Source organism: Pelobates fuscus, chromosome 1, assembly GCF_036172605.1.
Source record: "Pelobates fuscus isolate aPelFus1 chromosome 1, aPelFus1.pri, whole genome shotgun sequence".
Classification (NCBI taxonomy): Eukaryota; Metazoa; Chordata; class Amphibia; order Anura; family Pelobatidae; genus Pelobates; species Pelobates fuscus.
Genome location: NC_086317.1, coordinates 427,933,897 through 427,948,406, shown reverse-complemented (window position 1 = coordinate 427,948,406; position 14,510 = coordinate 427,933,897). Strand labels below are relative to the sequence as shown.

The window sequence follows — 14,510 nt, the reverse complement described above, 5'->3', positions numbered from 1 at the left end:
TTATACAGATATTGAAGAAATGTACATACACAAAAACACATTTTGTCAATCCATAAAAATTCTCCAAAATTGCCCCAGAGACTCTACAGATTATTAATTGTGTAGGGCAGGGGTAGGCAACCTTCGGCTCTACAGATGTTTTGGACTACATCTCCCATAATGCTTTTACAGCCATATTGCTGGCAAAGCATCAAGGGAGATGTAGTCCACAACATCTGTAGAGCCGAAGGTTGCCTACCCCTGGTGTAGGGGAAGGTGGAATAGGCTGTTTGCCCTCTCTATTCCCTGTATAGCATGTGAGTTTCTGCATCTATGCCACTCTAAAGCTGCCAAATACCACCCACTCATTTAAGGTTCTGTTCTATCTCAGTCTTCCTCTGTACTCTGAAGAAATGGAATATAGAAGGTGCCGGCAGATAAGAACCATTCGGCCATCTAGTCTGCCCAATTTTCTAAATACTTTCATTAGTCACTGACCTTATTTTATAGTTAGGATAGTCTTATGCCTATCCAATGCATGCTTAAACTCCTTTACTGTGTAAACCTCTACCACTTCAGCTGGAAGGCTATTCCATGCACCCACTACCCTCTCAGTAAAGTAATACTTCCTGATATTTTTAAACCTTTGCCCCTCTAATTTAAGATCTATGTCTTCTTGTTTTTCTTCTTTAGAATATATTCTCCTCCTTTATTGTGTTGATTCTCTTTATGTATTTAAATGTTTCTATCACATCCCCCCGTCTCGTCTTTCCTCCAAGCTATACATGTTAAGTTCCTTTAACCTTTCCTGGTAAGTTTTATCCTGCAATCCATGAATCAGTTTAGTAGCCCTTCTCTGAACTCTCTCTAAGGTATCAATATCCTTCTGAAGATACGGTCTCCAGTACTGCGTACAATACTCCAAGTGAGGTCTCACCAGTGTTCTGTACAATGGCATTATGCAATAAGTAATGAGAATACGATTACTTATCTTGGACCACAGCGTAGCTAAAACTATTTGCCTGCTTCAATGCATTGAACTGCAAGCTTTAATAAACTGGACTATGAGGACGTTGGGTCCATGTTCATTTGGGGAGCATGGACACCTACAAAGAAAAATGGACGATAGCATTCAACGGCACTACCATTTTCTCTATAGAGTTATTGTATATTTGATGTAACACTATTATGTTTAGCTCAGCAGTCTACATATGTGAAACTAACCACATGTCAATATGATTATACTAATAGGAAACAGATATCAAATACCTAGTTATCATATTAATGTAAAGAACATCTTTTTACATAAGGGAAACTTGTACCATATTTTTAGGATATTTTGAGCTCACCTTTTTCTAGCTACATGATTTTGTATATCAAATGTTTCAGAATCAATAGATACAATGTAGATATATCAAATTATGACTTGCCAATAACAGAGTTCTAACAAATACCTTGTCTCAGAGCATGGCTGTAAATTCTGCCAATAACAAGTTTTTGCAGTGAATATAGTAATGAACCCAAGGCACACCAAGGTTTGCACATAAAAAAAGCTTTTAATCATGTATAGAAGAAATACATCAAGTAACTTTGGCAGAACAAAGTGCATAAAATAGTTCATACAACAGTAAATTAATAGTACCAATACCACTAGAAATAGTAATAAAGTGCTAGTTTAAACTACATACACCCATTAAAAAAGGTATACTGACCGAGAGCAGGAGAAATAAATGCCCCTATATATAATTATGAGAAAAGCTCAAATGGAAATGGGTGACAAGTCCATTACCCGTCACCCAGTACCTCTTAGATCAAAGATCTCCCTCACTGGCCCAAATGAAGTGAAACGCGACTGCCGGCTGGGGAATGAGAGAGCCAGGAGAGGAACCTGGAGGAGCTCTATCTTGCAGCTCCGCCGGGTTCCTCTTGTGAGATCCAGAGTGTTGCCATGGCAACGTTCCGGGTCTCACGAGAGTGAACTCTTGTCCCACATGCTAGAGTTCACTCACAACTAGCACCACCAGGAATGGCAGCACACCTCCCCTAGCCCCCCTCCCAGGCTAAAGGTAAGAAATGAGGGGGGATACAATCATTGCCGTCTTATTTTTTTTTTAAACTAATATATATTGATAATAATCCATATATTATCCCCCCAACACACAGACTCTCCAAACATATTCACACACCAGCACCCTCACGCTCACACACACACACAAACACTGCACCCCTGGCACACACAGCACCCTCCCTCATACATACATACACATACACACACTGCACCCCTGGCACTCACAGCATCCTCACACACACACACACTGCACCCCTGACACTCACTTCACCTTCACATAGCATCCTCACTCAAACACAGCACCCATCACTCACACACAGCACCCTTACCCACACACTGAGACAAATGTCAAGCAAACACCGTGCAAGCATGTTGTTAAATTTGCTTGCACTGTGCAGAACAAATACAGGGCCTTTTTCTTATGCTCTGCGCATGGTCTGCCCTGGAAGATCATTAAACCAACATGCTCACTTTGTGATGGTGCGTGCTTGTCATTGGTGATGACAAAACACACCCTATCTGGCCTCACCCCCTTTTCAGTGGGCTGCTGTAATTAAAAAATGCCTGTGCAGAATTGTCTTCCCAGTCTGGACTTGCTTATGGTTGCTTTGTTGGGAAGATGTTTTTTAAAAGATGCACACCTCCAAGATATCCTAGATTCTGCTGAACCATCCAGAATTCAGGCTCTTGTCCAGGCCTTCCAGATCTTCTTCATTGGTGTCACACATCTAAGGACAGTATGGACATATCTTCGGCAAGAGCATTATTTACACAAGCTTGCTCAAAGCAAAGTGCATTCAGGGCATTAAGCAATCAACAATGTGCTTCGAAAATACTCTGCATATATGCAGCCCTGAGTGGGACTCGCCAGAGTATTAGACAGTTAGCCTGCTGTGCCCCATTCTGGGGCAAGCACACCCCTATGACATCCACTGACATGCCCTCTATTGACCTGTCCATCATGGTCCTTATTTCATACCTTCTAATGTTGGAAGAACTGGTGATGTAAAAGGTGAAAATTTATATCACTTTTGGATTTACATAAAACAAAAAAATATATATATTTAAAATGTTTGATATGGGTACTCAATAATAGTACTCAAGTGATTACATTGGTGGAACATTGTTTTGTGTCCAAGGAATGTGGTGAGACTGTAATTGTACCTGCCACTGAATAGCGAGTTTCTTCTTATTCAATTCTAGTGATTAGGCATGTATAACAATTTATTGGGGAGGGCATTTGCAAAATAGCCAAAATTAGTTATGTAGGCTGCTAATTATTTGATGATGTAGTGCAACTTTAAACTAAACTTTTTATTACTTGCATTTTTATTACTTGCATTTACAAGCAGCTACATTTTCTGTGACCTCTAGTTACCTGCTAGAACTAAATCTTTGCTTTTAGCAACGATGTTTATTTTTACATTTTATCGCTTTAATTTTCATCTCAGGCACCGAGACCGTTTATTCAGTATATTTTGAACTGTTGAGAAATCAAAGTAAAGTTAAAATAAGTTTCAAATAGTAGGCCAGAATAGCCCAATAGAAAATATAACTTGAGAATTTCTCTAATTCTAAAGTTCTTTTGATGTAAAATATGAAATTAATTTTCAATTTACTTTGATCCCGATAAGTCATACTTCACAGAATAACCCCCAGTTAAGTATATGATGTACATTCCAAGCTGCGAGTAAACACAAGGAATCACACAAACGTGGTATACACTCACTACATCTTGGCAAAAATGGCATTGTTAGAATGAACATCTGAACTGGGTAAAAGTGGGCTATCACCGGCTAAAGTAATTGAAAGTGTACCTCTATTAGAGCTATCCACTAAAGTGAAAATTGGTGGGAGTTGGAAGTGATTTTCAAATAAGGGCAACATAGCCAAACTAGAAAATGCCTCCTATGTCCTAAGTCAACTATGCTTCCAGTTTACCTACTTTGAATTCCCAACAAAATCCTTAATTTAGTAAATAATGTATGTGTATTAGATGGTATTGTAAATGTTAAGACCCCATACACATACTGCACAGTACTATATGGAATATGTTGGTTCTTAACAAATTAACTATAATAATACAATAACAACAATGAATGGCATGGTTGCCATTTTTATTGACAGGCCAATTAAATGTCACACACAGCTACAAATTATCCCATGAAAGCAAGAACATGAGTTACACAGTAGCATAGTATTCTAGGTTGAAATATTATTAAAGTTCCTTAAGTGAAACCTTTCACATTTTTGTCTGCAATTGATACATTTTTTTCATGAAAGTATGCAAACACTAATCTTCGGCGAATAATCCACTACAATAGACAACAACAAAAATCAAGTGTTCACTAAAGTCAAGTCAGTTTCAGAGATATTCAACAAAAACAGTGTTCACAGCTCAGATTGGATTACCTTGAGTCAAGCTAGAACAAAAAACTGAAATCAGACATCCATCAAGAACCAACCATTTTTCATGCTGAATACTTTGGTCTGAACTGTCAAACAGTCAAAAGGAACACTCCACTACCCAGATACTATATAAATAAATATCACTATAGTAGAGGTATGCCACCAATGAAAACACGCACACATTTAATCATGATATACATCTAAAAACAGCTTGCAAAAGCTGTTTTTCTCTCGCCTGCAGCCTTTGCAAGCCCTCCCCCCTCTAACCCCACCCAGACTTTCTGTGACTGTCCAATCATAGACTTCCCAATGCAACTCAATGAGAAGTCTTTTCAAGGCAGCTGCTCTGGGTAATTGCTGCCTATTGAATTTAGCTGCACTTAGCTAACCAAACCAGGAAGTAAAACGATGCCAGGGTCTGTAAACAAGGTTGAGTTATAAATGTTCGAATTTCTGTTGAAATCTACACTTTTGATGAAATATTTTTTTATTTTATTTTTTAAATGAAGCATGCTGAAGTGCTTTAGGGGTCAGGAGTGTCCCTTTTAATGAACAAAATTGAAAAAAAAAAATCACTTAGCTTTATATTGACCCAGAGAAAGTGATTTGGGGGATCATTGCACAGAATCTCACTGATCATTCAGGTACATGGGGGCTTCTGCTATTTTTAATTTCTTGCAGTCATGGTACATATGATGCGTGGAAGGAAAGTGCATTTCTTTCTCTGTTTAGTAATTCTCTCCTGACATTTTTTTTTTTTTAAATGTTTATTCAAGCAGCTCATTATCCAGGGCTTTATTTATATCAGTCACATAAGAATGCACATCTTTCAAAATATCTTCTCCTTAAGATACCTTAGATTAAATTGTTGTTAAGAAGCACTTACTAACAGCCAATGTATGTGTTTAACTTGGCTAATTCCAAGATGAATTTGATAGTTTGAAAGAATTCTATATACAATGTGATACTCGTTTATTAGTGAACAGCTTGAATATTATTTATAAATAATTTGAACCAACTCAAATTAATTTTTCAAGCAATGCACCTTCAAAAGTCACTTAAGTCAGATTTTACTTATTTTAATTCACATTGTTGTTAATGATGAAAAAAAAATACTACATTAGGACTGAGAAAAGAGAGCATAGCTATCCTGTTAAGAATATGTTGAGATCATTTTACTGCTTTGCAACTGTTACATTCTCTTGACATTCTCTCTTTGGTAATGCATCTTGTTACTTACTAGAGTGGCATAGGCAAGCGTCGGCACTCCAGATGTTTTTGACTACACCTCCCATGATGCTTTGCCATGATTATGGGTGTAAGAGCATTATGGGGGATGTAGTCCACAACACCTGGAGTGCCGAAGGTTGCCTATCCCTGTAACTAGACAATAGGTCATCTGAACAGGTACAGCACCTGTTGCATGGTGAGAATTCTATTTAATAATCCCTATGACTACATGGGAATCAAGAATATTTAATTATATTATGAGGATATGCTGACTGTTTAATTGCGATCTTGCTCTATGGATACGGTAGTAAACAAATATTTTAATATTTCAGCAGCATGGCATCATATATTATCATTATTACTGTTTCAATATGAATTTCTATTTAAATATATTGTATTATTTGTTATCCTTTTCAGATAAAAGTAAAACAGACTGAAGGGTAGTAGGTTCAGTTAGTGTGCCTTGTTAAACATCCTTATTTTACATCCATTATTAATACACTCAACAAATAGTCCTCACTTCTACTACCCTAGAATCATTGTATGATGTTGATTTAATAAGCCTGACACATCCACGGTAAAAGCCTAATTAATGTTGCTTTTTATAAATATATATTTTAAATAATGTATGTATCTGTCTGTGTCAATCTGCCGGTTTAGCTCTTTCCACTGTTTCATATCTGACATTGATTGGGGTAAAATAAATTGTCCTTGTGTTATGAAAACAGTTTTTAATGCATTATTGATTGTGATAAACCATCATTCCGACTAAAACCTAATTATGGAGATTTATGATTCGGTTATAACTTTTATATATTATATAAATATCTCTGTACAAAACATGTCTTGTGTAAAAAAACAATTTATTGTGTAAAATGTGTCGCTGTGCATTTAGTATCAATCTTATGGGAACAGTATTCCAGATCTATGGAATTTTTGCACATAACTGCATTCTAAGGCGATCACCAAAACAAGCACATCATCTTTCAATAGTGCCCTTATAATATATTCTCTTATAGACATTTTATTTACATCAGTGACAACAGTGTGGTGCCCTGGGGTCAAAATTGTCACCTCCAATGTATTCTGTTCAATAACACAGGTGGCCAAAAAGAAGATGTCCATCTGTTGCCGAGGTACCACTCCCATGATGCTTTACTAGTTGTGAGGCTGGCAAAGCATCTTGTGAGTTGTAGTTCTGCAACATGCAAGGCTCTACTTCCTAGCTACCTGTGTAATTATTTTATTTTTAACAAGGAACTTCCACTTCTGACTGCACACTGGTATATGTTGGCTACATCTGTCTCAGTTTCAAGTTAGCTCACTACATCAGCCACATGACATCATTTTTCAGTTGCCACAAAGCAGTTTAATATAGTTGTTTAAAAAAAAAAATATATATATATATATATATATATATATATATATATATATATATATATATATATCGTCTGTCTATCTTTGTTTGTTTACATGATGTATGTTAAATATCATTTCAGCTGTTCACCTTTCCTTTTGTTGAAAAAACGAAAACATACTTTGTTTTTATCCATTTTAATTCAATTTAATGTAAATAAGTACTGTCTCACCTTCAGTTCCATATTTGCCTCTTTTAAACTAATGGTATGAAAACAAATACACATGTCCAAGGTTCTAGCTTCGAAAATCAAACAAACAGTGCGGTTTGGGAACTAAGAGGGGTGGGTGATTCCTAGTTGCAATATGTTTACATTGTAAGCATGAAACAATTATTTGATAATTGCTTTATTTTCTTATTTCATTTAGTCTTTTATCCCCCCTGCAGGTGTCAGACTTTGCCAGCAGTGCAATCAAATAGACTAAACCGCTTGTTATCTCTACTGATGCAATGAAACCCAGTGCAGCTCATGTGGAAATGTCCACGTTAACCCCTTGAGTGCAAGATGCATGACCTGATTTGTGCTTTACAGAGAAAGTGTCACATCTCTCCAGCACTCAATGGGTTAAGGGAAGCTGTAATAAGCAATGCCATGCATTATATATACATACATACAGGAGACTTCGATAGCAAAAAATAAATAAACTGGCATCCCAATAGTTTCTGATACAAAATAACCTACATTCAATATATATATATATATATATATATATATACATAGCTGCAAAAAAAAAAAAAGCAGGCTGGGATTTCTATTTTTTGTTCAAATGTATTCAATGCATTTTGTATATCAAGAGAAACAAAGAAGTACAATATATATTGCCAACTTCATGGAACTTACTTGGTAGAATAGTAATAAACGTGTTGTTATCCAGAGCAGATCTCCTATTTATCAAACTGTTCTGATGTGTTTAGAATTCCATATATGCAGCTAAAACTTCCCAGGGTTCCAAGATTGGTCTGGATACAAAGTGCAGCTTGTTATTCAGTTTAGAAAACTACATTGGATCTTTAATACCTCTTCATGAACGCAGAGAGAGCAGCAGAAAGGCTGTGTTAGGAAATCCCAATGTCTACTAATTCCAAATTCCCAGTTCTCAGAGCTTCACTCTGTGCATTTGTCTGACACTAGCTGGCTTACTTTGACTTATATTGAAGGCTGCCTTTCTCTCAGCTGTGATGTATCCGCCTCTCTGTGGAGAAATCCCTCAGGGTATCTCCCTTCTTGCTGGTTTGATCTCCCTGCTTTCCACTCGATGATATCCTTTCCCAGTGTCTGAGTACTTCTCTGCCTCCCACTCTAATAGTTTAGAAGCTCCTCTCTCCTGTGCATCCCCCCCCCCCCCAGTTGGTCACTGATCACTGACTCCTGATTTGCCAGCCTCAATTCTCTGCCTGTTTTGCTTTTTTATCTTTTTTTATTGAATCTGGTCAAAGTAGTCTGCATGCATGTTGTCAGGTTAAAGCTATGGTAGTTAAGCTGAATTTACATTAAATAATGCTTAGTGATGATTTCTTATCTGCTATTTTTGTTAAACTTTTTTTGTATGTTTTCTTTAAATATAACAGAATTCCACATATAAAATACATATATAACACGCATGGCAACATACATATTAACATGTACTATAAATATTAAAACCATTATTTGTAAAATGACAATTCATGCAATAGAAAATCTATACACATTTTCACACCCTCTCTTAAAAAGCTTTACAATGACATATTTAAAGGACCACTCTAGTGCCAGGAAAACATACTCGTTTTCCTGGCACTAGAGTGCCCTGAGGGTGCCCCCACCCTCAGGGACCCACTCTCGCCGGGCTCTGGGGGGGAGGAAGGGGTTAAACTTACCTCTTTCTCCAGCGCCGGGCGGGGAGCTTTCCTTCTCCTCTCCTTCTTCCTTGCGACGTCATCGGCTGAATGCGCATGCGCGGCAGGAGCCGCGCTCGCATTCAGCCGGTCGCATAGGAAAGCATTTACAATGCTTTCCTATGGACGCTTGCGTGCTCTCACTTTGATTTTCACAGTGAGAATCACGCAAGCGCCTCTAGCGGCTGTCAATGAGACAGCCACTAGAGGTTTTGGAGGCTGGATTAACCCTCATTATAAACATAGCAGTTTCATAACAAAAAGGGTTAATCCTAGAGGGACCTGGCACCCAGACCACCTCATTAAGCTGAAGTGGTCTGGGTGCCTAGAGTGGTCCTTTAAGACAAACTGTTGCAGTTTTGGTCCTATTATATAGCCATAACATAATAAGATACCTTAAAAATGAGTTTGAGACCCGTACTGTGAAAGGATATTTTAATAGCAGGTATGTGCCCGACTGCCAGCAAGATGTTTGAAATAAAACAAAACCATACCTAAACTTTTTACTCCAAAATATGCGCGAGCAGTAGATTTTCATATCCGAATAAAAAAACATGACTTCCTTCAGCTCCTTGTTTTGCGAAAAAAATATATTGAATGAATTAACATAAAATATATTTTTGTTACTGTCTTAGAGGTTTGAGGACATTTATATTGTATATATAAAAAAAAAAAATATGCAGAGCAAATTAAGGACTACTGGGGCTGAATGTTGGTAGGTAGGAGTCTGGATACAAAGAACAGAGTAGTGGAGATCCAATCAACAGCTTGCTTCCATGTAGCAGCACAGAACATGGGGCAGGAGGCTTGGATGTCATTAACAGAACAGGTCTCCAGTCAATATAGCGAGATGATCAATGTTGATGATCTCAGCCATGGAGGCGGGTACAGCCATGGGGAGATCGACACCGCTATTGGGAAAAGAAACGTTTAAATACCTTTTAACGCCACTCTAAGGGGGGCTAAATAGCTAGTCCAACACTATAGTATTGGACTCCGAAATTTCCGATTTGAATGGCTTATTGGAATCAATAGCTGACTGCATATAATAACTAGTTATCTAACTGATACTGATGCCTTAAAGGGTTACTCCAGCATCATACCCACTCCATGCCACTATAGTGGTAATTGATGCCCGGAGTATCATGGTGTCATTCCCCGGTAAGTGGCCAGACTGATTTGCCATGGATTGCTTCTTACCTGGGTCCCGCAATGTGCTGCAGCTCCCTTCATTTTGGCATGGTCACCTCAAGGTTCTGCATAGCCCAGACACCAATACTGCCATTCTATCATTGACAGAGAGCAGCAGCTGAGCACTTTCAGCCAAAAGATGAAACTGTGTAAGCAATAAGCACAGAACTGACATTAGCCATTCCATAACTTTTATTTTTGCCTGGCTAATGATGTTGCCTGAGGTAGAGCTACACCTCAAGTAGCTATCCTAAATATCTCAGTATGTACAGCCTTGCATGCTAAATATGCAGGATATTGTCACCATGACTACTTCAAAATCCTCTGGTCATCGTGCTTCATTAAGCAATTCTCCTACAGTATTAATACACAAAGATAGGAATACTAATCCCCAAAATCGATGTACCTTATGTTTATCGATCTATGATTTGCTATTGATATTATTTTCATTTGCAGTGTGATAATAGGCTGCAAGCTCTAAAAGCACTTGGTTGGAGAGAAAGCTCCTTTGCTGCCAGTAGTTCTATTTTTTTTTTCAAACTGCTGGAAAAGGTCTGACACAATTAATTGCGCTCAAAGACTCAACGCAGCAACATGCTGTCGTGATTTTGATTCTAAAAGTATCTCTTTAATTTAGCAGACATCCACAATTACAGTAGGTTTTTGGAGTTCCCCAAGATCATAAATAATCTATCTTCTTCTATGCAGATAACACAGAAATATGAATTATAGGATAATGCCATTATTATTATAGGGACACACTAAACACCAACCACTATATATTAATGTAGTGGTTTTGGCAGTGACATTAGCTCAGTCCCTGAGTTTGCCACCCCTCTCAGCCTGGCCTCATCACTAAAGCACTGCTGCGCCAGTCGTGCTGTGAGGAATACATGAAGCAGGGATATGATGTATTAGTAGGCAGTGTTAGTGTTAGAATGCAGGGGTGTATACATTGCCACACACAGATACACACATATTCATACACACTCTGAATCACACAGACAGGTACACAGACACACAGGTACACATACACAAAGACAGAAAGGTACTCATACACATAGAAACATAGGTACTCCTACACATAGACACACAGGTACACAAACTCAGACACATAGGTACACACACACACACACACACACACACATACACAGACTGACACACAGGTACACATACGCACAGATACATTCACACAGGTACACAGACACACTGACAAACAGGTACACAGACACACTAACACACAGGTACACAGACACATACACACACTGGTACACAGATGCACACACACTGACACACAGGTACACACACTAAAACACAGGTACATACACACACACTGACACACAGGTACACAGACACACTGACATTTAAGAACACAGACACATTGACACACTGGTACATACACACACTGACAAGCAGGTAAACATACACATAGGAAGTTAGACACACTGACAAACAGGTACACATACACACACATGTATAAATAACAATTTACATATTAGCCACCCTCCCGTTTCCTTAAATTTTGGATGCAGAAGGGTGGCATCCCTGGGGTCCAGTGGGAAATGGCTGACCCAGGCTGAAAGGAGTCTTAGTCTTCCAGAGTCCCTCTCCTTCTCCTCCATTTTTGTTCATCCTCATCCCCACCCTATTTGCTGGAATTGATCTAAACACACTTGTTTCCTTTCGGCAGGCTGCAGGGTAACTCAAAAGGTGGTCCAGGCCTGGTCCAGTGCAATATTAGGGCCCCTTATTACCTTAGAATTGTGGCTGTACGTCCCGATCTGGCCACCATGTGCTCCAGAGCTGCTAAAAAAAAACACCCACAAAAAAGTGCTGCCTGGGGCAAGTCGCCCCTCTGCTCCCCCCCCCCCCCCCCCCCCCCCCATCTATCCTATTGGCTAGATAGATAGATAGATAGATAGATAGAAAGATTATATGCAAAACATAAATTAACCTTGGAGATCGGTAATTTGGTCTTTGAGAAAACAAGTATTTTTTTTAAGAGAGAACAAACACAATAGCACACATACACACACACATACCTTGACACTATACACTTGTTAGGAAGTATGTGAAGGCTTACTAATGGTGCATTAGTTATTCTCGTATAAATTTATGTTGACAGACATACAATGTATTTTATGCAACACAAAGCCTCTATTTTATATTCAGCTTTTGCTGTTCCCTGACTAAAGCGTTCAGGAGATGACAGTTCCTCTGTACTGTGCAGAAATTCCCTATAAACCTTTTGGGAGATGCTATGTACATCTGCCCAGAGAAATGAAGCAAAATAATAGACTAACGTTGTAGAAGTACTGTCATGTGAACCCCACTGAAACAGTTTTTAACACTGTTAACGGGAGAATTCCATGAAAATTACAATTCTACATTTACTCAAACGAGAATGCAGCTGTCTCTTTATTTAATGGGTGTTGTGAGTTCCATTGACACACTGCACACCATAGCATTACAAATAATGTCAGTCACTTTACAGAAATTGAACAGCACCTTGTTTGAGAAGGTCTGTAAGAAATTGACAAATTGCTTACAATACATATTTCTGCTCTTGATTTCTGTCAACCTTAAAGCAGATCTGTCACATGAGAATATTTTACTTTAAAAATAGAATATAAAGCATGTTTTTATAGTGTGTCATTATTGGTTTTAATTGGTCAGCAGTTTCAGCAATATTTTAATGGTTTGTTTGTTTTTGTTGTTACCTATACAGTGAATATAGGCAAGGAGAGCCGAACATCAGGAGCCATTCAAATGACTGTAAAATGATTAAAGGGACAGTATAGTCACCAGAACAACTACAGCTTATTGAATTTGTTCTGGTGAGTAGAATCATTACCTTCAAGCCTTTTACTGTAAACAAGGTCTTTTCAGAGAAAACACAGTGTTTACATTACAGCCTAGGGATAACTTCACTGGCCACTCCTCAGATGGCTGTTAGAGATCCTTCCTGGGTCATGGCTGCCTAAAATGCATCCAAACATTCAGTATCTCCTCCCTCTGCATGCAGACACTGAACTTTCTTCATAGAGATTCACTGATTCAATTCATCTCTATGAGGAGATGCTGATTGGCCAGGGTTGTGTTTGAATCATGCTGGCTCTGCCCCTGATCTGCCTCTTTGTCAGTCTCAGCCAATCCTATGGGGAAGCATTGTGATTGGATCAGGCTACCACTTCTGAAGATGTCAGCAGACTGTTTTTTTTTTTTTTTTTGAGGCAAACAGCATGCAGAGTTACAGCTTGTGGCTTGAATACAGTAAGATTTTGCTATATTTATGGAGGCATGAGGGGCCCAAGGGGGCTAGATGCAGGGCCGGTGCTAGGATTTTTGACTACACAGGCGAAGATGCATTTTGACGCCCCCCCCCCCCCCCCCCCCGCACCCAAAAATCCCAATGCATCTTCACCTCTGTGTCTCGTAGCCCCCCTTTTGAATTTTACCCCCATTAGTGTTGCATATCCACTCTCTTACCCCTCTGGTCCCTTTGTGCCTTACACCCCCCTTTAGTGTGTCTCATACAACCCCTCTTATGTATTTCTTACTTCCCCGTCAGACACTTTCTATCTCTCTTTTTCTCCCATATAGACATAGACATAGATACAGGCAAAAATACATACATGCACAAATACACAAACATACAGACACACAACCATACAAGCACACAGACATAATTATTCAGGCACACAGTCACAAAGATATACAGACACACAGTCATAAAAGGCACACAATCAAACAAACACAGTCATACAATCTACACATTCAGGTACATTGTCGTACAAACACAGATATACATTCATACAGACACAGGCACACACAAAAATACAGACACAGACATAAAGAAACATAGAGATTGGCATATAGAGACATACATACACAGTGATACAGAGACATACATACGCAGACAGTCATAAAGAGACATACAGACAAGGCATACAGAGACATACAAAGACAGACAAACAAAGAACCCTGCACACTGATACCGTGTAAATGCTCCGGCCATCCACAGTGGTAGTTGCTCCGACGTCAGGCAGACATCGCTGGATCCACCAGTAAAGTCTTCAAAAGGAATAAACGCAGGCAATACTCCAATAGTAAGGATGGTATATTTATTGATAGGTGACCAACCCCATAGAAAGTGTGATGTTTCGGCTCAGCAGAGCCTTAATAATGCAATAATGCTCTGCTTAGCCGAAACGTTGCACTTTCTTTGGGGTGGTTCACCTATCAATAAATATACCATTATTACTATTAGAGTGTTGCCTGCGTTTATTCCTTTTGAATACATACACAGATCATCATACAGAGACATACAGACTGTATGTCTCT

General features: G+C 38.7%; 1 protein-coding gene across 1 annotated transcript in view; it reads right to left on the bottom strand.

Moving 5' to 3' along the window:
- Positions 1–8,359, bottom strand: part of TRPC4 (transient receptor potential cation channel subfamily C member 4) — a 226,474-nt gene extending 218,115 nt beyond the window's left edge. The window contains exon 1 of the mRNA XM_063429032.1: positions 7,945–8,359. The gene's annotated coding sequence lies outside the window, so the exon portion shown is untranslated. The remainder of the gene's footprint in view (positions 1–7,944) is intronic.
- Between the last annotated feature and the right edge of the window lie 6,151 nt (positions 8,360–14,510).